General features: G+C 44.0%; 3 long non-coding RNA genes across 3 annotated transcripts; 1 reads left to right on the plus strand and 2 right to left on the minus strand.

Annotated features, from left to right (window-relative positions):
* Window positions 1–2,342: 2,342 nt before the first annotated feature.
* On the minus strand, window positions 2,343–26,734 carry LOC132464860 (uncharacterized). Its single transcript, XR_009527370.1, has 2 exons — window positions 26,583–26,734; window positions 2,343–2,493 (listed from the first exon to the last, which is right to left on the minus strand). It is a non-coding gene; the product is annotated as an uncharacterized LOC132464860 (long non-coding RNA).
* LOC132464858 (uncharacterized) lies at window positions 5,172–6,638 on the plus strand. Its single transcript, XR_009527368.1, has 2 exons — window positions 5,172–5,425; window positions 5,492–6,638. It is a non-coding gene; the product is annotated as an uncharacterized LOC132464858 (long non-coding RNA).
* LOC132464859 (uncharacterized) lies at window positions 5,415–9,771 on the minus strand. Its single transcript, XR_009527369.1, has 2 exons — window positions 5,724–9,771; window positions 5,415–5,628 (listed from the first exon to the last, which is right to left on the minus strand). It is a non-coding gene; the product is annotated as an uncharacterized LOC132464859 (long non-coding RNA).

Raw genomic sequence — 26,734 nt, forward strand, 5'->3', positions numbered from 1 at the left:
AAAAGAACTCAAAAACCAGACGAACAGACAGTGTTGCTAGTGGAGTGGATGAGGGAAATAAGTCTGAGGACAAAAATCAGCAGGAAGACATCGGAGAGGGGACGGGCAGAGAAACGGCAGGTGTAATTAAAAAACGAAAAATAAGAAGCATACAAGATGAGCACAGAAAATTTCAAGAGAAGTGGACGGACTAATTCCTGTTTGTTTTGCACGGTATGAACCCTCTATGTTTGATTTGCAAACAAACCCGTGCCGGTTTCAAACGAAGCAATCTGGAGCGCCATTTCAAAACGGCGCATCCCGGCACATGTCTCTTTGTCCTCTCTTTCGCTGACCAGTCCTGGGAATAACATAATTGTATTACTCCCCTCATCCCCTTAAGTCTGGGACGTAACACCAATTTATATGAAGAAATGCACATTTGCAAAGGTGACTTAGCATGTTGTCATAAAAGTGGCTCTCCTTTTGATTTTGCAATGCCAATGTGGCTCTTGTCAAAAAAATAGTGAGGATCACTGATCTAGAGAGTTGCGCAGAGGTCAGAGGTGATGGTCCAAAACCAGATACTGACGTCACTATCCTTGACGGGGCAGTGTTGGTCAACTTTCTGAAACCAGTTGCTGCCAAAACCTTTGATTATGCACTGAAAGTATTCTTGCCATGCATACAAGGACACTTGCAAAGAGCCTGTCGTGTGGATATAGTCTGGGACCAGTACTGTAATAACAGCCTGAAATCTCAAGCCAGGGACAAACGTGGGAAAGGCATTCGAAGGAGAGTTGACGGATCCACTGTTCTACCAGGTAATTGGCAGCAGTTCCTGAGAATTGATGCTAACAAAACAGAACTGTTTGCCTTCTTGACAAAACACATCACACATCTTGTATCAGATAAGCAGATAGTCACCACGAATGGTTCAGATGTGACGTGCATTCCCGTATGGGACACCAGTCATCTTGCCCCATGTGACCATGAGGAGGCTGATACACGAATGATGCTACATCTCGCGGATGCAGTCCGTGATGGATTTCAGACAATTCTTCTGCGTACGGTGGACACAGATGTTGTGGTATTGGCTATGGCAGCAACAACCAAACTCAAAATCAAGGAGCTTTGGGTGGCCTTTGGGACAGGGAAGCACTTCAGGTATATACCAGCGCATGAAATTGCAGCATTCCTTGGACCAGATAAGTCACAGGCCCTCCCGATGTTCCATGCATACACAGGGTGTGACACAGTGTCATCATTTAATACACGGGGAAAGAAGATAGCCTGGGATACCTGGAAAGTATTTGACGAATTGACGCCAGCCTTAGTTGATCTGTCCACGGGGACAACAGACATCTCTGATGACATTGTGGCAGTACTTGAGCGGTTCACCATTCTTCTCTACGATCGCACCAGCAATCTCCTCAACATAGACGAAGCTCGACAGGCACTCTTCACGAAGAAAGGACGAGCCATGGAAGCTATTCCCCCTACCAGAGGAATCCTGGTCCAACAAATCAAGAGGGCTGTGTACACGGGTGGGCACTGCTGGGGAAACATGCTCAAGGTTGTTATGGATCTGCCCTCACCTGGGGATTGGGGATGGATCGATCCCCAAAACTGGAAACCCCTGTGGTCCACGCTTCCTGAAGCCAGCACTTCATCAAGGCAACTGATTTGTTGTAACTGCAAAAAGGGTTGCAAGGGACGATGCAAGTGCCAACAAGCTGGTTTGAAATGTACTGCTTTGTGCCAGTGTGGTGGAGAAAATTGTGACGTATAAACAAGATCAAACTGGAACTAACTTGTAACTTACCTGAAAGCTATACTGTACGATGTGAGAGAGCTAGCATGATTTGAAATTAGCTTCTCTTCGGAGTTCCGTTTAACTCCTCCCCCACCCTTCAGGACTCCCTGCCCCCACCCTTCGACACAGAGCCGTGCACGAGCGCTGCTGCTGCTTACGGCTTACTTTAACGGCAACCATTGCGTCACTTTCAGGCCATTCAACTCCCTCAGCTGTCGCCATCGCTGTAAAGCTAATCCAATATTTATTCTCGTTTTTCCTCGAGCAGTCTCCAACTTATTTTTTGTTGCTGCCTTTTCTGTTTCTGTCTTTCTTTTTCTTGCCTTTTTAAAAGGATGAACCGGGGCAAGTAACGGCAGCAGTGGTAACTTCTGTTTTTTTTCTTCCATCGTGTTGACGTTGTAGGCTCACTAGGTCTAGTCCACTGTCATGAACTACTATGACAACAACGCTTTCTTTGCCCTCCGTGAACGCGCTCAGGCCGGCTCAGGCTCGTACACAGAGGGGAGAGAACGCGCAGGCTTGTGATTGGTTCTTTAGATTAGGGTACAATGTCTCCGATTGGTAAGCATTTTAACAGGTTTATAGCCGATACAGAATTCGGTTTTTTTTTCGCTTCTTTTTCATTGCCCATAAGTTATTTATTGCTGTCAGGATGTAAAAACCAATTTCAACAACATATTAAAAAGTGCACATCACTGGAAATCGTACAGTATGCCTTTAACAGTGCTTTATTGTTTAATAATTTCACTATCACTAATATTAAATGTTCAGAACCAATTGTTGTCATTTCATAGTGGTTTACCTAAAATAAATATATACTTAGCTGTCAACTAGTTAATATTGTTCTGTAATTTCACTGGAAACATTTAGTCCTGAATTTTAGTCCTGAACAGAGGCTCAAAAAATGTTTGAGTCAGCACTTATTACGCTCCTTGGTGGGTTAATTGACATTGCTTGCAACACAAATGCAAATTGTGGTCATTTGGAGAATACAATTATGGCATATATGTGTATCTAGAGTAATTTCATTGGAACATAATGAAGCATTTGTGTCGTCTGGTAAAACATATTTGCGGTCAAAACGGCCATTTTGTAAAATGGCCACCATGGCTACCATAGGACTTTTTCGCGGTGGCTCCATATCTGGAATTATTCATTAGACTATTATATATGACTGTGCCAAATTTCATGCTTGTACGTATAAACCCACAATTGTTACACCTATCTGCCTGAATGTTGTAGCATTAATAATAACAATTTATCTAATTCACTTCAACTAGCTATAAGCAAGAGAAATCGGGGAGTCCATGTCAAGTATAGATGGAGAGTTTATTGCCACCCGCAAACGAGAGACAACAAAGCCGAATGGTATCCTCGAATACACACTACTGAATGAATCCCGGACAGCTCCTTATATCCCCGATTCTTACACCATACAAAGTTGGACTTTCATCAAATATAGAATTTCCCATCAGTGTCATACTGTGTGGATGTCAGCATACTCCTATGTCTTCTGAATCCCAATGTGACCTTAGAACATATATTATCCTTATACAAACAGAGATGATGCACACGTGTGAATGTAAGCATTGTCTTCAGAGAGTACATCAAAATGGGAGTAGACTGGACTCTCTGACTGATGTGCCACATGGCCCATCAGATGGGAATGAACTGGATTTACTCACTGGTGTCACATCGCACACAACATCTAGGTTAAAGGTGATCAGCTCTTCTCCACCATTAAAGTATGTTGGCCTAATAATAATCATAGTTTAACATAGAATGTAAGGTTAATTTCTACCACATATCCCCCCTTTGAGGCTTGCCCAAGCCTCAATCTATAAATTAGTCTATGAGATTATGTGCCGGCGATTGGATCAGAATAGCACCACATCTGGCTATCTAGAAAAAACACCACTAATCTAAAGCAGGAATCTCAACCTGCATCCAGGGATCGCAACCTGGTGATGAAAAAGATTGCCAAATGTGGTGTATTATGTCCAATACTTTTGACTCCCCCAAAGTATTCATAAAAAGATCAAAAAACCTTTCTAAACATAACACCACAATGTTTCCACACTTAGAATACAACCAAATCAAATGTGTACCTAAAATACCCTCATAAAAATCATAAAAATCATAACAATATGTTTTCAGCATGCATTGAAAATCATCATTCTCAAAAATATGTGACATAATAATAAACTAAAAATTATAAATTTTTAAAAATATGCGTCATGATAATGTACCCAAACATGGACATTTCAGCATTTGAAATCTTGAAATTGTCTGTAGGTTTGCACGGAACTGAATGGCTCAGGTGATCTTCATGTATTGGTGCGCAGGATACAGGTGGGGAGTTTTGGACAAGGTCATAGATGTTGCTCCTGTTGGCTGAAATCAAGCCTTGTAGATCAGGAGGCCGGCTCACATGAAGAGGTTACTAGCACATTTCGTGAGCCTCCACCTGGTGTTTGAGATATCACAGTCCAATGTTCGTCCCTCCTTGGCAAGGGCATATTTTCCCAACCGTCCAGTAGGATCGGGTCGGGCCTCCTTTGGATCCTCATTTGTGCTCACGGGTTCAACTCGATCTCCATGTACTCTTGGATGACACCTGGTGCTCCTTGAGCGCTCACTGCTCACAGGCTCTCCATCCGTCCTGAGAAGGGGTTATTAATTCCAGAGTTCTCTGCCAACTCTAATCTGAGGCACTATAATCCTTCCAGCGCCCTGGCCACCGACCCATCCGGAGCTCTGTTGCTCTGTTGATAAAAGCACAACATGTCGCCCCTATCATCCCACACACCCCTCTTGGTTCTGCCAATGCATAACCAAGACAGTCTGATAGTCCTTCTGCTGTATCCATGGTAAATTTGACAAAACATTGCTGATTTTATATAAATTATACAATCAATATTTTTGTGAATGGTTGAACACAAAAACAGAATTCATTCAAACCCCTGCCACTATTTGATTGCATCATGTGGCTGTTACTCCTTGCTTGGCGGACGTAGTTTTGTAGGCTCCGGGTGTGTTTGCATCTGGCTCTGGGACTTTGCGTTTCTATTTGTAGAAATACAAACTCATGTACAGCAGTTAGATGTTCAAAAACATATTTCCTTTGATTCTATTTTTAATTGTTCGAATGGAAGTCCCTTATGGGGACCTTGAAATGTAAGTGAAAGCATGAATCTAACCGTAAGCCTTACGTGCAAAGTTAGCTGTGTCATTCTATTAGATTTGTATGTGATAACTCAGTATTGCTATAGATATTGATTGATGTCTAATTTAAATCTCTCAGAGAGATACAAGGTACTCACCTTGTTTCTGGAAACATTGGACCCGAAATTTGTATGTGTTTTAAATATGTTTGTATTTATAATTGATAATACCTCATTTGCATTCCTTATTTAATGTTTTGTGTGTGTGTGTGTGTGTGTGTGTGTGTGTGTGTGTGTGTGTGTGTGTGTGTGTGTGTGTGTGTGTGTGGATATGTGTGTGTGTGGATATGTGTATATGTGTATATAGATGTGTGTGTGTGTGTGTGTATGTGTGTGGGTGTGTAGTTGTGTGTGTGTGTGTGTGTGTGTATGTGTGTATATGTGTATATAGATGTGTGTGTGTGTGTGTATATGTGTGTGTGTGTGTGTGTGTGTGTGTGTGTGTGTGTGTGTGTGTGTGTGTATATAGTTGTGTGTGTGTGTGTGTGTGTAAAGATAATAATTGCATCTAACCAGTTCTATTTAGTGCTTGAAACAGTGTTTGCTGAATATATGCTGGCCCATTGTCTGAACTTATCTCTGATTGAATTTCAAACCTTGGCATGACTTCTCTAGTCAGAAACTTGATTATTGTAGCCGTACTTTGGTCTTTTGATGGGACTGCTTCTACCCATCTGCTGAACCTGTCAAGGATAACTAACATGCACAACATGTCAACATAGTTCATGACCAAATGTCAAAATGGTCCTTCAGGTGTGGGAATGTGTCCCAATGTAGCAGTGATTGTTTTTCTTACATTGTTTTTTGCACATCATTTATACTCATTTAGTTGGTTTATCAATTATTGATTGCAATTATGGTGAAGAAAAAACCTTGTTTTCTAATTCTCAACACTCCTCAACACCTCCCCCCTTGCGCAATGGTCAAAACCATGCGCATTTAAATGATAGGCGAACCTAACAATGCCGTCGGTGGAACCAACGTTGGAACGCCTAACCCTAACCATCCATAAACTAAAACCAATCTATTGGGAAGGGAAATCGAAGCCAGCATATCCAAAACCAAAGGTTGATATTGGTGGGTTTACCATCAGCCGCCTTGAAACCACGCCGTTACCAAGTCATGCACTAAACCGAAAAGATTTCATGCAGCAATAGGCCTTCACACCTCAACGGGCAAATAAAACGTAACATGCCTGTCCCAATACCACCACCTCTGCTGCTGGGGCTGCCATATCTGACCCCTGTTCCCCCTCCACCTTTGACCCTCCGGCTCTTCCTATGATGGTTGCAGTTTGTCACTTCATGATCAAGTGAGCCAGTGCTCACAGTGACTGCCAAGTAATCGTGACTGTGCCTGTTTTAGGTTGTCCCGGGCTTCAAGGTGGGATCTTACCCGTCGTTGGCTAACCAGCCTTCCATACTGGCTTAGTGCAGGATGCCGTGCCTGGGATACAATCAATCCCCACCCATAAGGTGGTTTTGACCGCAAAGTGGAGGGATGGAGACAGAGTCTTCAATCACAATTGCCCATGCAGCCAAGGCTGTAATGGACACACCAGAGCAGCTACAACAACAACTAAAATTTGACCCTGTGTGTGCGGGGGGTATATGATGGGGTGAATCTAAGGGTATTTTATCAGAGTTAAAAATATCATATTATCAAATGTTAATATCCTATAAAAGTGTTGCAGCAGCAGTCGTGGCATTTGAAAGGTAAACCCACCACTTCTGAATGTAAATTGAGACCTAGCATGTAGGATCCCTTCCCAGCAGATGTAGCGTTAATCCACCTATTGTCCTTAACTAAGGAGATGTGAAATAAAACAAAAAATCACAATATTAAAACTTGCATTTTCAATATTAGGCGATTCACTTCTGTGTTAACCGTTACTCATAATCATAATTCCCTTTATTATTCCACCCGATTGTCCTATACTCACTATTTAAATTGGGCGATCTAATCTTATTTTATTCTACCTGTTGTTTTGTCTGAAGTAAGCTTTTGGTACCCCTTCGTATATTCCATCACACTAAGTAGGAGAGCATTCTCCCCTGCCTCTGTGGCCCTAACACACACACGAGAGCAGGCTCAAACACACACCCTTTTTTATTGTATTTTACTTATTTAATTTTAAATGACATTTGTCATTGTGGATAAAATGAATTCATAAATTTGATTAATATTTTATCGTACTCATCTATTCTAATTTTCAAGTATTGCCAATTATTATTTCTAGATTGTACGACCACTTTTAATAAATGTCTGATATTATCGTAATTCCTTAGGAAACATTTTATTTGTGTTGTTATCTTGGCGCCTAGACCTCGTCAGGTCCAAACACCAAAACAACATCCACCTATCCACCTACCACTGCGGAGTCCAAGGTTTGGGTAAGCTGAGCTCCTCTTTTGAGGAGTGCAACTGTGTTTACCCTGAATTCTTTTAATAAGAATCCCCAGCGCTGGTAGCCCCCTGGACTCCTGTGGACGAGCGGTGTGCATTTTATTGACAACATTAAACGCTAATTGTTCATTTTATGGAGTCTAGATAATTACCATTAAAACCTGCGATTACCATATAGCTCTAATACTTCGATACTGGGCTCTCCATTGATTTATCACCTCTGGGTTGGGCCCTACCATCTCTCTCTGTGTCCTTTACATTAAACTCATCACATCCAGAATCCTCTCAATCCTCTCCCTTACCCAACATGCTGTATCCCTCTGAACCAACACAGTGTTTCACCAATTGTTCTGTGTACCAAGATCTATTGATTCATATCACAAGGTACCACGACGCTATGGAGAGTCTCAAAGGTTGTCGCGACACACAGAACCACAGAGTCACCGATCCCAGTGGTGGTTTTATGATTTTCCTAAAACAGGGGCCATTAAGGGGCCACAAGTTATATCGAAGGACCAAGTAGTACAGAGTACATCCAATCACAAATGTAATCTATTCAGCACAATGCAAATCCATTCTCTCTCTCTCTCTCTCTCTCTCTCTCTCTCTCTCTCTCTCTCTCTCTCTCTCTCTCTCTCTCTCTCTCTCTCTCTCTCTCTCTCTCTCTCTCTCTCTCTCTCTCTCTCTCTCTCTCTCTCCCTCTTTCTCACTCACTCACTCACTCACTCACTCACTCTGAAAATAAGAATTCTCAGATTGTCACCCTTGGAGTTGAAACGCATGACAAATTCATCCAAATCGAATGACCTGTCCCGTCAGGATTCATTTTTAGGACACACTAGCAACCACATACAATTTTTCTAATATGTCCTTCCTGCCTGCACCCAAAACATATTAAAGGACCTCTAGGTTGTCCTGCTGTTGATTGTTTTTCTACTATCCTTGGGTCCCTTATACTGATTCTGCCTATTTCCATTCGTTAGGTTCCCACAATGATGTATATGTATATTTATGACAGGTGGAGTAGGTGACCATTGGCTCTAAGGCCATTGTACTGGAGGAGAGAATGCCCGTTGTTGTTTAACTAGAATAAGATAATTTCCCGATGACGTGTTGGGTGCTCTTCTCTCCTCATGCGATCTACCATGCTTCTCATGTAACTCGAGCGTTTAGGGGGCTCTGTAATGATTTAATGCTGCTGGACTTTGCCCCCCCCCCCCTTGTGTCTGTCCCAGAAACTCTCCCCCTTATTTTCTGCATTCACTTCGACCTCCCCTTTAATATCTACCGTGCCTGTTACCAGTGGATACAATCCTGTGTTATACGGTGGAGACTGAGCCTTCGGGATAATGGCTCAGTTTTCACATCTTTATTTGTTATTTTTCCAGCTGTTCCCTTTTCTTTCCTCCATTTCTCAGAGATCTTTTTCATCTCACCTTTGAGCAATAGACGGTCTCTACTCAAAATCTCCGCAGCCGTCTGTACTATATTCATATTCTCTCTAGGTGTGTAAACACTATTTTTAATACAATTTATTTGAGTTTATTCAACTCGTTAGACAATTTATTTTATTATCTCTAAAACCACAAATGTGCACTTCCCCCGTGCGTTGCTCTCTCTCTCTCTCTCTCGATTGGGATCTGCGTCCCAGCTGTTTCTAGATGTACTCTGCTCCTAGGCCCCCACCCTTTCTGGCCACAGGCTAAGAGAACACACCCCTAGATAAAGTTTCGCCCACTTGTTCCAGACAAGTTATTTATTTATCTGACTGTCTTAATGACAGGATAAACTAAAAACAAAACGGATTGTAAAAGCCTCCGAGGTAACTTAATCCTACACAACTTAAATACAGAAGAAAACTGTTTATACCACGTTCAATAGTGTATCGAAAAAAACGGCCGAATTTGTTTGCACAAGATACTGACTGGAACTCACTCACTCGTCTTTAAATGCAAAATAAAAGATTGGCCAAACGCTGAAGCTGGCCTTTTAAAACATGAACTGTCGGATATATAATCATTCAACCAGAATTCTGAACAAGAACCTATTGTCTAACAACACCAAGAACGGAATAAAAGATTGGCACCCTCTCCAGGTACAAGTTCTGCAGCTCATTTGGCTCAAGGTTAGTGCTTAAAATTTATTCAAACGGTACCCCGAACAACAAGCCTATTCTTTCAAAATAATGGTTGAACACACAAACACTCGACCAGATCACGAACAAACAAGAAATTTCTCAGAATACCAACTCAAACGGTACCCCAACCAAAAGACTTATCTATTCAAAAGTGCGAGAAGCCTGTTTCCTCAAAATGCCAAGATCGGAATTAGAAATTCACCATCAATTGGTCGATAGGGTTTAAATGTGGTCGATAGGGTTTAAATGTGGTCGAGAGGGGTTTACATGTTTAAATGTGGTTGATAGGGTTCACATGTTTAAATGTGGTCGATAGTGTTTGAGTGTGGTCGCTAGTGTTTACATGTGGTCGATAGTGTTTAAATGTGGTCGATAGTGTGTAGGTGTGGGCGAGAGTGTTTAAATGTGGTCGATGGTGTTTGGATGTGGTCGATAGTGTTTACATGTTTAAATGTGGTCGATAGTGTTTAATTGTGGTCGATAGTGTTTAATTGTGGTCGATAGGGTTTACATGTTTAAATGTGGTCGATAGTGTTTATATATGGTCGATAGGGTTTACATGTGGGCGATAGGGTTTACATGTGGTCCATAGTGTTTAAATGTGGTCCATAGTGTTTAAATGTGGGCGATAGTGTTTAAATGTGGGCGATAGTGTTTAAATGTGGTCGATAGGGTTTACGTGTGGTCCATAGTGTTTAAATGTGGGTGATAGTGTTTAAATGTGGGCGATAGTGTTTACATGTGGTCGATAGGGTTTACATGTGGTCCATAGTGTTTGAATATGGTCGATAGTGTTTAAGTGTGGTCGATAGTGTTTACATGTGATCGATAGTGTTTAATTATGTTCTTTTCCCTCACTCTCCACCTCATCCCTAACTCTCCACCTCAAGCTGGTGTGTAGTGAGCGTTCTGGCACCGATTGGCTGCCGTGCATCACCCAAGTGGGTGCTACATATTGGTGGTGGTTAGTGAGGTCCCCCCTTCACTTTAGGCGTCTTTGAGTGTTATTAATTATTATTATTCTTCATGTTTAACCTCTGTTTTCCTTTTATTCCTAGTCTGTTTTACATAGTTTTGAATGATGACTATATGCTCTGTAAGGTGACCTTGGGTGTCTTGAAAGGCGCCTCTAAATTAAATGTATTATTATTTATTATTATTATCAACTGGTGCGGGATCTGCAGCTCAACGGCTCCAAGACTTGAATTGAAAATTCACTAGTCGGCACTCCAAGGAAGCTCTTCTCTAAATAAAAACCGAGTTAATCCACAGTAATGAATTCTAACTCATAACCCAACTCCAGATGGGATTTCAAAAGGTCCAACAAGTCCTCATTCGACCCGCGGACCTGCGCTGTTCTATTGGAACTTTTGACACTAATTTGTTCCCCTAGAACAGGGGTTTTCAAAGTGTGAGAGAGTGAGCCCCCCCTCAGAGAAAAAAATTCAGCTGAGCCCCCCCCCCCACACACACATTTACACATTTAAAACATCTCTGATCATAATTTTAAAACATTTGAAACATATTTTTGAAACATTTGAAACATATTTTTAAACGTTATTCTGAAACATTACATCTTTGTGCGTTTTTAAACACATTTCTTAACACAATTTAACAACTTTATCTAAGCATGTTTTAGCTTAACCTTTTTTAAATACATTTGAACATCTTAGGGCCCGTGTCCACCAAAAGCGTTTTTAAAAGACGGAGCGTCGGTCTGCAATGCATTCTCTATGGCAGGACGCGCAAGCAGCGCGCCTTTTAAAAAGCCGCCCGGAGCGTTTAAACGCTCCGGGCGCCTCACGCTTTTAGACGCGCGCCCCCGTTGAAAAAAGTTGAACTTTTGAAGAAAAGCGCTTCACGTCATCGGCGCTTTTTTTGAACGACCAATCAAAATCGAGGATGAGGCAAGGCTTAAAGTATAAACGGAACTCAAACTGAAACAAACTGAAACATGTCGGACGAAAGCTTGATAACAGCTGTGAGCGAGTGTCCGGTCCTGTACGACCTCACGTTGAAGGCGTATCACGACTTAACAAAACGCAACCAGGCCTGGCGAGACATTTCAGCTATGCTGGGCGTTACAGGTGAGAATTATTAATTAATTATTTATATTATTATCATGTTTATTAATGATATTATCGCATTTAACGATTAGCCGTTAGGTACAAACTGCCATCCGTACTTGGCAGTTAGTATTAACGTTTACATGGCAGTTAGTATTAACGTTAACTTGGCAGTTAGTATTAACATTACTGATAGGTAGGCTTGATATTAACCTTGTAGGTTGTGTGAATTGCTAATTGTAGAGACATAATCTTGTATCAACAGCTGAAGTGTCCCGGAAGAAATGGAAGTACTTGCGGGATAAATATTTGAGGGAGAGGAAGGCAGAGAGGGACAGGAAGAAAAGTGGGGCCGGTGCCACCTCTTTCAAGAGGTGGAAGTACATGGCGATCATGGGCTTTCTGGAGCGCCATGTGAAGGAGAGGGTATCGTCAAGCAATATGGAGCAGGGAGATTATAGCCAGGAAATAGCACCGGAGATCTTGGCCCTGCTAGCGCCCAGTATGTCTCCCCAACGAGAGGTAGGCCTATAACAAAAGCTAGTAGCCTAAAACATATGCTAAAAACATACCCTAACATACTAGTGTTCTTAAGGTTTTTGTTGGGTGAAGCCAGATGCAGAGATATTATTTTATTTTTTTTAAGAATTCACCATTTTAATTTGCACATTTTAAACAAACAAATGTATGCTTTCTTTCACAGGTGGTGGCTCAAAGTGAAGAGGAGATATCTCCTCCCTCTCCCAGCCTATCAGAGTCCGCTGTGGACACCTCTCCTCCATCTCCTCCCACTACCTCGCGTCCTGTACCTCCACCACCACGCAGGAGACAGCTGGAGCAGCCGCTGTCTGTGTTCCAGCAATCTATCCTGTCCTCCCTCCAAAAAGAAAAGGAGAATACACTGGCTCTGGACGAGGATGAGCATTTTATGCTCAGCCTCGTCCCATCATTGAGGAGGCTGTCGAACCAAAAAAGGGCCCAGGCGCGCATGAGGATGCAGCAGGTCCTTTACGATGTGGAGTTTGGAGAGTAATTCATTTGTAATCCTTTTCTATTTAGATTTAGTTTTAAGATTTAAGATTTTTTTAAATGTGTAAATAAAATTTGTAATCAGTTTCTATTTAGATTTAGTTTAAGCTTTAAGATTTTTTTAAATGTGTAAATAAAATTTGTAATCAGTTTCTATTTAGATTTAGTTTAAGCTTTAAGATTTTTTTAAATGTGTAAATAACATTTGTAATCAGTTTCTATTTAGATTTAGTACAAGCTATAAGAAATGTTTCAAATGTGTACATAATATCTTGGAATCATTTTCTATTTAGATTTAGTACAAGCTATAAGAAATGTTTCAAATGTGTACATAATATCTTGGAATCATTTTCTATTTAGATTTAGTACAAGCTATAAGAAATGTTTCAAATGTGTACATAATATCTTGGAATCATTTTCTATTTAGATTTAGTACAAGCTATAAGAAATGTTTCAAATGTGTACATAATATCTTGGAATCATTTTCTATTTAGATTTAGTACAAGCTATAAGAAATGTTTCAAATGTGTACATAATATCTTGGAATCATTTTCTAATGAATCAGTTAATTAAACATTTTAATGCTAAGACAATGTTGTTTTGTTTTCATTACATTAGGTAGTAGATACATAATGAATGCTCTGATGATGATGAAGGTGTTAAAGGTGTGTTTTTGTCTTCAGAAGTAATCCAGCATACAACATGAATGTTAGATTGATTTAAGAAATTTTATTATTAGTTTTGGTTTTTTGCCTTTTTTGATTTAAATATATACAAAAATTATAAACTAAATTCCATCCTGCCAAGTCACTCGACCAGGCAGAGATGAAAAATAGCAAATGCAAAGCCGTTGGGCGGGACTGATGCTCTCCCTATAATTGGTCTTCATCTTGGCGATGGTCGGCCCAATAAACGTTAACACTCCTTCAAACTGCTGCCGGTTGAGTCTAAAATAGACCTTGAAGCGATCCTCGTCCAGGCGGAGCTCTTGGCACAGCCGGTGATATTCCCCGTACTGCCCCCTGCCACGATTAATACTGTGGACCCACACTCTCCTCCGGGCAACCACGACAGGCGCAGGGGGATCGTCCGCAACCTCCGCTGCCACGGCAAGAAGCGCTATCACTCTCGGATTCATTTCGCAAATTGTAGGAGTAACCAGGACGTTCAGGTGTCAGATGCCATATGATGGAGCCAATAGATAAAAGCTGTGTATCTATGGATACAAGCGATGATGTATTTAATGACGTAAACGAAAAACGCTTCGTGCGTCTTTTTTGAGCGGCGCGCACAAACGCGTTGAAAGCAGTGCACGGAGCGCTCCGTCTTTTAAAAACGCTTTTGGTGGACACAGGCCCTGAATCTGTGTAAACTGCCAGTCGAATCAGATCTGCCTTTTCAGTCCAGAGATTCTACTATCGGCGGGGTTTGTTTACCGGCGTTGCTATGGTGACCTAAATTATTATAAGCAACTGAAAACGATGCCGGTTTGAAACTAAAACTGTGATTCTGAAAAAAGTATAAATGCTATCAAAATTCCGTTTCGATAGAATTGAAGATACAAGTGTGTAGATTTGCTTAATGGTTTGAACGACGGTAAACGGTTGAAAAAGGAATGAGTTACGATGTCTAGAAGTAGGTGTATCAGAATGGGCTGACGTCCTCAATGAAAACAGCTGAAAACGAAGAGGGATTAAACTAAAACTGTGATTCTGAAGAAATTTTAAATGATATCGAAATTCTGTTTCGATATTATTGAAGATACAAGTGTGTAGATTTGTTAAATGGTTTGCACGAAGATAAACGGTTGAAAATTGATTTAGTTATGTTACTTCTACAGTTGAAGTACGGCCGATGATTTGAATCATCGACTTTCAGGTTTTTTTTCGGGTTTATTTTCTCACGCGCCCCACAGTTTGAAAACCACTGCCCTAGAACACAGCCACAGGACTTTATCGTAGGCCCACTTATCAAAAAATAATAATAACAATTTTGTATAAATTTAGAACCACAAACCGCCTGTTAGTTAACCATAACAACAGAGCGTCTATGGCTGTGCGCGCGCACACTCTATCTCTCACCGGTATGGAAGCATATGTAGCAAAATTCAAATGGCAATGCAATTTGCAATTTGCAATTCAATAAGTAATTACGTTATGCAATTGACAATGCATTATGCAATTTCATAATGTAATTTGTAAATACGTTATTCAAAGTGTATTTTAATATGCAAAGTGACAATGCAATCCTCAATTACATTTGCAAAAGTTATAACAATAAAAATACAATAACATTTTGTCAAATTCTTTGAGTTCCTTTATTCAAATTGAAAGGCTATAGCGTCCCCGTGATTGCAATCCACTTCGCCACGCTCCGTGTGTTGCGATATTCAAATGACATTTCAATCCGCAAAACGGAATCCAAAACGGAATCCAAAGAGGAAATCCAAAGAGGAATCCAAAAAGTCAATATGCAAAGTGGCAAACGTATCAGCCACCAGCGGGAACTACGTCACTTTCTATTGTGTCAGACTGTTTTATGTGTGGGGGGAGGGAGTTCCAGAGCCTGGGTGCAGAACAGCTGAATGACCGGGCACCCATTCGTAATGAGTCGTAATGTGGGGATACAGTTGTCCAGCAGAGGTTGACCGGAGGGAGCGGGAGGGAGTGTATTCTTGGAGGAGGTCCCAGAGGTAACTGGGGGCTAGGTTCTGGAGAGCTTTGTAGGTGAGGAGTGGGTGGAGACGGTGGGTCTCCCGACCCTATGTTTCGCACCCAGTGCCTGTAGCACTTTGGAAATCTTTGTGTTTACCACACTGGCGTCAAAACGTACCCGTGAGGATAAGTCGTCTATCCTATCTCCCAGAACACGCACTCTATCTACTGCATCTGTGTCTTCAACACGATTGTTCTCCACATCATCGGCCAAACTTCGGAGCGTATCAATAATCTCCATTGGTGACCATGGACCTGACACATACGAACTAGAAGTGAACAAGGAAATTACGAGCAAGTGACGTAGTTCCCGCCCAGACGCTGATTGGCTGATACGTTTGCCACTTTGCATATTGACTTTTTGGATTCCTCTTTGGATTCCGTTTTGGATTCCGTTTTGCGGATTGAAATGTCATTTGAATATCGCAACACACGGAGCGTGGCGAAGTGGATTGCAATCACGGGGACGCTATAGCTTTTCAATTTGTATAAAGGAACTCAAAGAATTTGACAAAATGTTATTCTATTTGTATTGTTAGAACTTTTGCAAATTTAATTGAGGATTGCATTGTCACTTTGCATTTTAAAATACACTTTGAATAACGTATTTACAAATTACATTATAAAATTGCATAATGCATTGTCAAATGCATAATGTAATTCCAAATTGCATTGCCATTTGAATTTTGCTACATACAGGTCCTTCTCAAAAAATTAGCATATTGTGATAAAGTTCATTCTTTTCCATAATGTAATGATAAAAATTTAACTTTCATATATTTTAGATTCATTGCACACCAACTGAAATATTTCAGGTCTTTTATTGTTTTAATACTGATGATTTTGGCATACAGCCCATGAAAACCCAAAATTCCTGTCTCAAAAAATTGGCATATTTCATCCGACCAATAAAAGAAAAGTGTTTTTAATACAAAAAAAGTCAACCTTCAAATAATTATGTTCAGTTATGCACTCAATACTTAGTCGGGAATCCTTTTGCAGAAATGACTGCTTCAATGCGGCGTGGCATGGAGGCAATCAGCCTGTGGCACTGCTGAGGTCTTATGGAGGCCTAGGATGCTTCGATAGCGGCCTTAAGCTCATCCAGAGTGTTGGGTCTTGCGTCTCTCAACTTTCTCTTCACAATATCCCACAGATTCTCTACGGGGTTCAGGTCAGGAGAGTTGGCAGGCCAATTGAGCACAGTAATACCATGGTCAGTAAACCATTTACCAGTGGTTTTGGCACTGTGAGCAGGTGCCAGGTCGTGCTGAAAAATGAAATCTTCATCTCCATAAAGCTTTTCAGCAGATGGAAGCATGAAGTGCTCCAAAATCTCCTGGTAGCTAGCTGCATTGACCCTGCCCTTGATAAAACACAGTGGACCAACACCAGCAGCTGACATGGCACCCCAGACCATCACTGACTGTGGGTATTTGACACTGGACTTCAGGCATTTTGGCATTTCCTTCTCCCCAGTCTTCCTCCAGACTCTGGCACCTTGATTTCCGAATGACATGCAAAATTTGCTTTCATCCGAAAAAAGTACTTTGGACCACTGAGCAACAGTCCAGTGCTGCTTCTCTGTAGCCCAGGTCAGGCGCTTCTGCCGCTGTTTCTGGTTCAAAAGTGGCTTGACCTGGGGAATGCGGCACCTGTAGCCCATTTCCTGCACACGCCTGTGCACGGTGGCTCTGGATGTTTCTACTCCAGACTCAGTCCACTGCTTCCGCAGGTCCCCCAAGGTCTGGAATCGGCCCTTCTCCACAATCTTCCTCAGGGTCCGGTCACCTCTTCTCGTCGTGCAGCGTTTTCTGCCACACTTTTTCCTTCCCACAGACTTCCCACTGAGGTGCCTTGATACGGCACTCTGGGAACAGCCTATTCGTTCAGAAATTTCTTTCTGTGTCTTACCCTCTTGCTTGAGGGTGTCAATGATGGCCTTCTGGACAGCAGTCAGGTTGGCAGTCTTACCCATGATTGCGGTTTTGAGTAATGAACCAGGCTGGGAGTTTTTAAAAGCCTCAGGAATCTTTTGCAGGTGTTTAGAGTTAATTCGTTGATTCAGATGATTAGGTTAATAGCTCGTTTAGAGAACCTTTTCATGATATGCTAATTTTTTGAGATAGGAATTTTGGGTTTTCATGAGCTGTATGCCAAAATCATCAGAATTAAAACAATAAAAGACCTGAAATATTTCAGTTGGTGTGCAATGAATCTAAAATATCTGAAAGTTAAATTTTTATCATTACATTATGGAAAATAATGAACTTTATCACAATATGCTAATTTTTTGAGAAGGACCTGTATATGCTTCCATACACCGGAGCTCCCCAATCTCTCTTTAATGATTTGATTCGTTGGACTGAAGAGACGCTTTACCTGCAGCAGAGCTTCCAGACGGGACAGGAACAGATCAAACAACCGTATTAATTTGTGGTAAGTCAACTTACCAATAATTTGACGAGCTCTCGGGTTGTGTGATCCGCTCGTGCCCCGTCCGTCAGTCCAGCAGCCGGGCTGTCTCTGTTCCTCAGTCTTGTTCGTGACGCCAAATGTTGTAGCATTAATAATAACAATTTATCTAATTCACTTCAACTAGCTATAAGCAAGAGAAATCGGGGAGTCCAGGTCAAGTATAGATGGAGAGTTTATTGCCACCCGCAAACGAGAGACAACAAAGCCGAATGGTATCCTCGAATACACACTACTGAATGAATCCCGGACAGCTCCTTATATCCCCGATTCTTACACCATACAAAGTTGGACTTTCATCAAATATAGAATTTCCCATCAGTGTCATACTGTGTGGATGTCAGCATACTCCTATGTCTTCTGAATCCCAATGTGACCTTAGAACATATATTATCCTTATACAAACAGAGATGATGCACACGTGTGAATGTAAGTGTAACCCAAATGTCCCGCTGCCTCTCTATGACCCTTGGACTCTGCGTTGTGTTGGATTGTTTGTATGATGGGTAGAGAAGGACCACGGGACACAGTTGTTCGGGATTGTGGAAGACGCTTGGCAATTTATTCCCCAACAGTGGAAATTCCTCATCTGTCGTCTTGGAACTTGCTCACCTTGGAACCATTAGGGTCAAACATGAAACAAGATGGTGCACACACGAACTACGTTGGCCCGCAAGAGACACAATATTCAAATCGCGGTAAACAGCGCCACATGGTGGCCTGTCTAATTAACAACCTTACATCTACCCCTTCTTTACTTGATGGCGTCCCAGTCATCAGGATAAGCAAAACAGAACACTGATTGCTATGCACAGAACAGTCAGTTAAACAGCAGTCACTGAAAACAAACAAAACCCGTGATGACTATGTGTCCTGCATTGAGAATGTGTGTGCACCAAGCGCCCTTGGGGGATATGGCTTCATTGTTTTACGTAAGCCCTGCTGCTCTTCTTGCCTTGGCCCTTTGCCATAACTCCCATCCCCTTTCTCTCTTTCTCCGGCCGTCCTCTGACATCAAGACTTGTGACTCGCAAGATAACTTTTTCGGGGGACGTCGGGTCCTCTGTGGGTTTCTCCTAGCACTTGTCTTTTCCTCCTCTCCTTGATCCATTTGTCCATCATCCAAATCCTCTTCCTACATTACTGTGTGTCCATCCACCTGACTGTCTGTTGTCCAAGGTAGAACGGTCTCCACAACTTCCTCTGTATTGTACATCTCCTCATCCTCTGCTGTATCCGACTCAACCTCCTCTCCTGTCACTTCACCAGCCTGTTCCACTGGAAGGAACATACACTGTGTAAGGAGATTGCGGTGTAGCACTCTCTCCCTTTCACCATCTTCTGATCGCACCACATACACAGGCGTGCTGGGCTGTTTCTTCACCACGATGTATGGACGTGACTCCCATTTGTCTCCGAGTTTCTGCCGGCCCTCCACATGACACACTTTGATGAGGACTCTATCCCCTGGTCTGAAGTCTTGACCCTTTGTCTTTTTGTCATAGTGCATTTTCTGTTGTGCCTTAGCATTCCGAGAAGTCTGATTAGCCTGGGCGTAGGCCTGTGAGAGACTGTCATGCAGAGTTTGCACATACTCACTGTATTCGCATGGCTCATTGGATGTAGAAAGCCCGAAGACCAGGTCGACTGGGAGCCTGGGATGTCTACCGAACATCAGGTAGTATGGTGTGTACCCAGTGGAATCGTGTTGTGTGCAGTTATAGGCATGTGTCATTGCGTCGACATGCTCATGCCAGCGGGGCTTTAAGTGAGGCTCCAACGTCCCCAGCATGTTCATGAGGGTACGATTGAACCTTTCAGTGGTCCCATTGCCCTGGGGGTGGTAGGGGGTTGTATGGGTCTTAGTGATGCCAGTACACTTGCACAGCTCCTTAACAATAGCACTTTCAAAGTTGCGCCCTTGGTCTGCATGAAGCTTTTGGGGGAAACCAAACCGGCAGAAGAAGTTTCTCCACAGAACTTTAGCCACTGTGCAGGCCTTTTGATCTTTTGTCGGGTAGGCCTGTGCATAGCGGGAAAAGTGGTCTGTAACCACAAGAACATTTTCAATGCCACCCTTCGACTTCTCCAGGCACAAAAAGTCCACACACACAAGCTCCATGGGGGCACTGCTGTGGATACTGACCAGGGGAGCCCTGAGGCCTGCAGTTGGAGTCTTCCTGAGACAGCACCTTTCACACTGCTCACACCAAGCCTTGATGTCCTGGAACATTCTTGGCCAGTAAAATCTCTCTCTTATCATCTGCAACGTCCTCTCAAATCCTAGATGGCCTGAGTCATCGTGGAGAGCAGTCTTGACCATTGCACGTAGCTTCTCTGGCAACACCAACTGCTCCACTACTCCCCTTTGGCCGTATTGGATGCGGCGGTACATGATACCGTCCCTTACTACCACTCTCCTCCACTCTTTTAAGAGAAGGCACACTTGCCCACCACCACTTAATCTCTCGCTGCGGTTTGGTTTGTGGTTTAAAGATTTAAAGTGCAAGACAGGGCCAATGACAGGGTCCTCCTTCTGCCCCACACGGATCTCCTGTTTTGTCATGGCAGGCAGTGATTCTGTCCCCACTTCTTTATAGGGCTCACTAGACGTTGGCCGTTGAGGGTTTGGTGGTTGAGGGTCTTCAGTGGTCTTTCCAGGGGAGCCGCCTGGTTCTTGGGTGGGCTGTGCCTCTATGCGCTCATTCTCACCGGTAGTTACCCGCTGAGGACAGGTTCGTAGGACCTGCGTGACCTCCTGGCTGGACATACGGGAGAGGGCGTCAGCATTTGCATTACTCCGTCCCCTTCGATACTGAACGTCAAAGTCGAACGCAGAAAGCCGAGACACCCACCGCTGGCCTGTTGCATCCAGCTTTGCAGAGGACATCACATATTTAAGTGGGTTGTTGTCCGTTTGGACAGAGAATGGACGCCCATATAGATGGTCATAAAACTTGTCTGTCACGGCCCACTTCAGAGCAAGAAACTCTAGTTTATGCGCAGGATACCTTGACTCAGCTGGGCTCAAGCCTCTGCTCGCATAGGCTACGACCCTCTCGGTTCCACCCTGGAATTGAGCCAAGACCGCACCAAGCCCCTCTCCCGATGCATCAGTCTGAAGCACAAAAGGCTGGCTGTAATCTGGATAGGCCAGCACTGGAGCAGTGGTCAACTTTTGTCTTAGGGACTGAAAGGCCTTTTCACACTCTGTAGTCCACAGAAAGGGTGGTTCGGGACCCAATCTCTTCTTTCCCCTTATTTTCTTTCTGGGATCACCGGATGTGAGGCGGTATAAAGGAGCAGCTATACTTGAGTAGCCTTCAACGTACCGCCTGTAATATCCAGCGAACCCCAAGAACTGCAGTACTTCCTTCCGATTAGTTGGCCTCTCCCAGTCCTTTACCCTGCTGATCTTCTCTGGGTCTGTCTTGATCCCCTCTGCAGACACCAAGTGACCCAAGTACTGCACCTCTTTCCTCACAAGATGGCACTTGGAGGGCTTCAACTTCAAGCCATGTTCCTGAAGCCTGTCGAAAACTAGCTGCAATCTCTCCAGGTGTTCTTCAAACGTTTTGGAGAAAATTATGAGGTCGTCGAGATAGATCAGAAGGTGGGTGAAGTTCAAATCCCCAAAGCAGCAGGTCATGAGTCTCTGGAAGGTGGACGGAGCATTCTGCAGCCCAAAGGGCATTCTGTTGGCCTCAAACAGCCCCATGGGAGTGCTGAATGCTGTCTTGTGCTTGTCATGCTCTGCCACCTCCACCTCCGCCAGTAACCAGATGTGAGGTCAAGTGTGGAGAAGTACTTTGCTTGGCCCAGAGCTTCCAGAGCCTCCTCTATTCTGGGCAAGGGGAATGCATCTCTCGTGCTGTAGGAGTTTAGCTTCCTGTAGTCTACGCACAACCTTAGTGAGCCATCTTTCTTAGTGACAATCACTACAGGGGAAGCATATGGACTCTTACTAGGCCTGATGACTCCTGTTGCCTCCATCTCTGTCAACAGTTTCCTCACGTCTTGCCACTGTGCAGGCGGAATCTTGCGGTACGGCAGTCGAAAAGGCTTAGGGTCAACCAAGGGTATGTCATGTTGCACTGTTTTTGTGTGGCCATAGTCCAGGGGATGCTGAGAGAAAACACCTACATTCCTCTCCACTAGCTGGTTAAGGAGGGAGCGCTGGTGTTCATTTTCGACCGCTGCTTCACTTACATCCACCTTACAATTTGCCACTACTTGGTCCAGACTCAGGCATGCCTCCTTACTACCATTGCTATGACAGCTACTCTGCTTGTCGTCTGAAAATTCCACAACATGGTCCACCAGGAATGCATTGGCCAGATGTGTGTATGGCCTTATCACAATAGCATGCTGGGACAGGTTCATCAGCCTGACAGGGGCACAGCCTCTCTTTACATCAGCACAGACTTTAGCAACCAGGAGATTCGGGGGAAGCTGTAGGGAGGAGTTGCTTTCAATCAGGGCAGTATATGTCTTTCGCCGTGGACCAGCTTTTATCTCACACCTTAAGTCTCTTTCTTTCCCTGCAGGAATCCGTATCTTACGGCCAGTATACACAGCAGGGCCCACCATGTCATCCGTTGCACCACAGTCAGTGCTGTCAATCTCCAGTAGAGCGGTGTACCACTCTGGGTGGATTTCCTTTGCCCTATGAAGAAACTGCTGGCCGTAGGCTGCTCTGAGGTGCCTCCTGGAGGCACGGATGACATTTGTTCCCATGAGCAAAGGAACAGTGGAGCGGTACTCAGAATCAGGGACAACAAAGGCAGGCACAGTCTTGAACTCTTTCCCCAGTGCTTTCAAATTAATGTGCAGGACACCATAGTAGGGCACACTCTGACCTGCTGCACCCTCTATGGGTATTTTAGAAGGCTGCAGCTTTTGGTTCTTAAGGATTGGGTGGTTGCACCAATATCCATGAGTAATACTGGTTATCTGAGAGCCAGAGTCAATGAGGGCTTTGCACTTCATCCCATTGACCTCTACCTCCCCCTCGTTCCTAGGACCCACCAATGGGGTGTCCTCACCGACAGTTTCCTTACTCTGCTGTTGGGGGTCTTGCTGCTCGCCCATGGTTTCCCCTGCGACCACAGGCTCTAGGCATTTAAATGCTGAGCTGAATTGGGTGTGTTCTCCTCTGCAAGTGTCGTAGGCTGTGGTTGGTGAGTCCAGGATAGATTTGGATCAGGGAGCACCGCTCTGCAGACACGGGCTGTATGACCTTGCTTCCCACACCGGTAGCATGCAAAACTTGAGTTCTGGTTTGCAGTGCCAGCAGGTGCCTGGACTCTTAATGGGGGAACAGTGGGTGGGGCCTCAATTTTTGATTCCAGGCGAGACAGCTTGGCCATCTGCTCCTCTTGGTTAGCAGCCAATCTCTTGACCATCTCTGTCAACTCTGACCACTCTGTGTTATGTTTTGTCCTTTCTGTCCTCACATTTGTGCCACCCTCTGGTGTAACATGCACCTGTGCATATGTTTTCTTTGGCTTTTGTTGTGACTGGAACTTTTTTGTCTCTTTTGCTAGGTTTCTGAGCTCATCTCGTAGCTCTCGGAAACTCCAAAGCCTGGGCTTCATCGGTGCGATCCTTAGATAGACCTCCTCATCATTAAGCCCTCTTAAAAACTGTCGGGTGAGTTTACTATCGCGGTCTGGGAAAGGTCTCACCCCTATTTGACTTTCTTCCACAGCCCGCAGCTTTGCCTCCAGTGCAATAGCATAAGAGCAGGGCGACTCTCCTGTCCTCTGGCTACGCTCGTAGAAGTCAGCTAGTGGATCTATGGAGCTGTGTGAGTCCCCATACTCCGCCTTCATTTCCCTAAATGCTTTCTCAGGGGTTTGGTCGTTGGGATGTAGATTCAAAACCAGCTTCCTGGCCTCACCACTCAGGTGCCGCACAACAGTAGAGATGCGAAGGTGCATGGGGAGCTCAACTGCCTCCAGGAGATACTGCATGTCACGGACCCAGTCCTCTACCAGAATCTTGCTGTCTGCATTACCAGTGAAGACTTGGACATTTTTCACCTGGTGAGTTTGCATGAAACCACCATAGGCAGCCGGTGGAAGGCCCGGGTTGGTGAGAGCTCTGCTAGGTGGTCTTTGTAGTGGCTCAGAAAGACTGGGGTGCATATGTGGGATGGATGATGGATGAAAGGGCGTGGGCTGGGGGAAGGCATTGGGATACATGCCGGCTTGAGGGTATGATGCATATGTTGGTAGATAGGCTGGGGCAGGGGCATGGGTAGGAGCTGTGTGGTCAAAAGCTGCATAAGTTACATCCAGTGGAATTTGAACTGTAGATTGTGACATATGCATTTGGGGGTTAGGTCCATAATCTGTCTGTTGGAGGGTATGCCCAGCAACATGGGGATTACTCGTAATGTTCATTACTTGGGGTGGTTGAAAGCTTGGCACGGGTACTTGGGGTGCTGGGGTGGGATATGCATAACTGGTGTAGGCCAGGGTGTTAGGCTGAACAGTATGGATTGGATAAGGGGGGGTAATTGGATGATTAGTGGGCTGCAGTACAGCTTGCATCTCCGGGAAGCGGGGGCGTGAGAAGCTTTGAGGTGGCAGCATGGTTGTGGAATCAAGCACGCTGGCTTGAGGCAGGGGGGCAGAGACCATCGGTGACTGGACCGCGGCCTGGGGCACTAGAGAGGTTACACTGGACAGGCTGTATTCTGACCTGTTGGTCTGGTAACTTGGTCTCGCACCAGGGCTGTTGTCAAGGCAGAGTGGGGGTACCTGCATTGAGGCTCCAGAGCCTGGTGATGTGTACCTATGAGCGGGAGTACTACGGGGATCGGTATAAGGTGATAGAATTGGAGGTTGTGGGGTAGGCTGTGAGCCTGCGCCTGCATCTGTGGGGTTCCAGCTGGTCTGATGGTCTTGAGTGTCAGACTGTAGAGGAGCATTTGCAAACCTGATGGATCGGTTAGTTGTCTCCGGCCTCACTGATTGGTGATGGTTTACTGTGTTCCCGAAGGCTGTCGCACCCTGACTCAAAAGGGGGGTTGGAGGACCATAGTCGTGGCTTGTTTCAGGCACTGGGGAATGTTGGAGACCTGTTGCCACAGCAGAGGGGCCCTCGAGCTCTGATGCGGAATCTACATTAACACTCCACATTCTTGTGTATTAATGTGTTATCGTTAGTCAAAATCCCGTTTGTAGTATGTTGTAAAGGAAAGGAAAAAAAATAAATAATAATATATATATGTATATATACACTGCGTGACACAATTATCAACCCGGAATAAACCTCAAGTCAATTAACTCAAGAACACAGCTCTATCCCAATAACAATGAAATAAACCAACAACAACAGCTTAATATCAGTCACAGAACGTTCACACAGAATCACAATTTACGTGTCTTGGTAAAAGAAAAAGGAAAAACAGAAAAATACTCAAATGAACACAGTAAACCAAGGTTCGTAACAGCCTTTGAAGGATATATTGCAGAAGGCTGGTATCCTGCCAACACAGCTTCACAGGCGATAGTCGCTTGGTCCAACACCGTGTCCACTCAGAAATGGCAAAACAGTTCAATACCTTAGTAAAGTGAGGGATGTTGCCGGTGGTCAGTTTCTTTGCGGTCTCGGAGCACCACAATCCGGGTCACGGCACCAAAGATGTAACCCAAATGTCCCGCTGCCTCTCTATGACCCTTGGACTCTGCGTTGTGTTGGATTGTTTGTATGATGGGTAGAGAAGGACCACGGGACACAGTTGTTCGGGATTGTGGAAGACGCTTGGCAATTTATTCCCCAACAGTGGAAATTCCTCATTTGTCGTCTTGGAACTTGCTCACCTTGGAACCATTAGGGTCAAACATGAAACAAGATGGTGCACACACGAACTACGTTGGCCCGCAAGAGACACAATATTCAAATCGCGGTAAACAGCGCCACATGGTGGCCTGTCTAATTAACAACCTTACATAAGCATTGTCTTCAGAGAGTACATCAAAATGGGAGTAGACTGGACTCTCTGACTGATGTGCCACATGGCCCATCAGATGGGAATGAACTGGACTTACTCACTGGTGTCACATGGCACACAACATCTAGGTTAAAGGTGATCAGCTCTTCTCCACCATTAAAGTATATATATGATATGTAGGCCTAATAATAATCATAGTTTAACATAGAATGTAAGGTTAATTTCTACCACACTAACTCGTCTAAAAACAACTACTGTATAACATGTCACACTATTGATACAATGATTTGTGTTGATTTATAACAACGTTTCATTTATTTGCGTTCGTGATTTTCACAAGCCCTCTGTTTTCACAAGCCCTCTGACAAAGTCCCAGCGAGCCAAGTCCCAGCCAATGAGGGATGAGTTCCCTCATGAATATTCACGAGCTTCCCACTACCACCCTGCAAAAAATAAACTCGCACCCGGGCCGTGTTCCAATACCCGTACTGTCCGTACTGCGTACTCAAAATTTGAGTATGCAGTACGTTCCAATTCAGATCCGGCGAAAAGAAGTATACTTCAAGGACCCGGATGCCGTACTCAAAATGGGCTAATCGTGAAGTGTGGATCGAAGGACACTCTCCGTACTCAACAGCGGAACGGCCGCGTCCTCTGCCCTGCGTCCATTCCTACCGGGCGCGTAACGGCAGCGTAGCGCTGCCTTGCGAGCCAGCCGTATTCACGCGAGATCACGCGATAATCCTAAACCTAATGTACTCACCTTCCACTCCCAAAACTATTGCAATTAAATGCCACGCTTTGTCCTTTCTGACATTTTCCTTATAAAAAGGATGATTTGGTACATAAATGACTTCATGTTGCTGAACTTCGACAATGAGTCTCTCGTCGTCCATGTTGCCGACCCTCTGAGACCCACCGG

The sequence above is a fragment of the Gadus macrocephalus genome, chromosome 9 (genome assembly GCF_031168955.1).
Source record: "Gadus macrocephalus chromosome 9, ASM3116895v1".
Taxonomy (NCBI): Eukaryota; Metazoa; Chordata; class Actinopteri; order Gadiformes; family Gadidae; genus Gadus; species Gadus macrocephalus.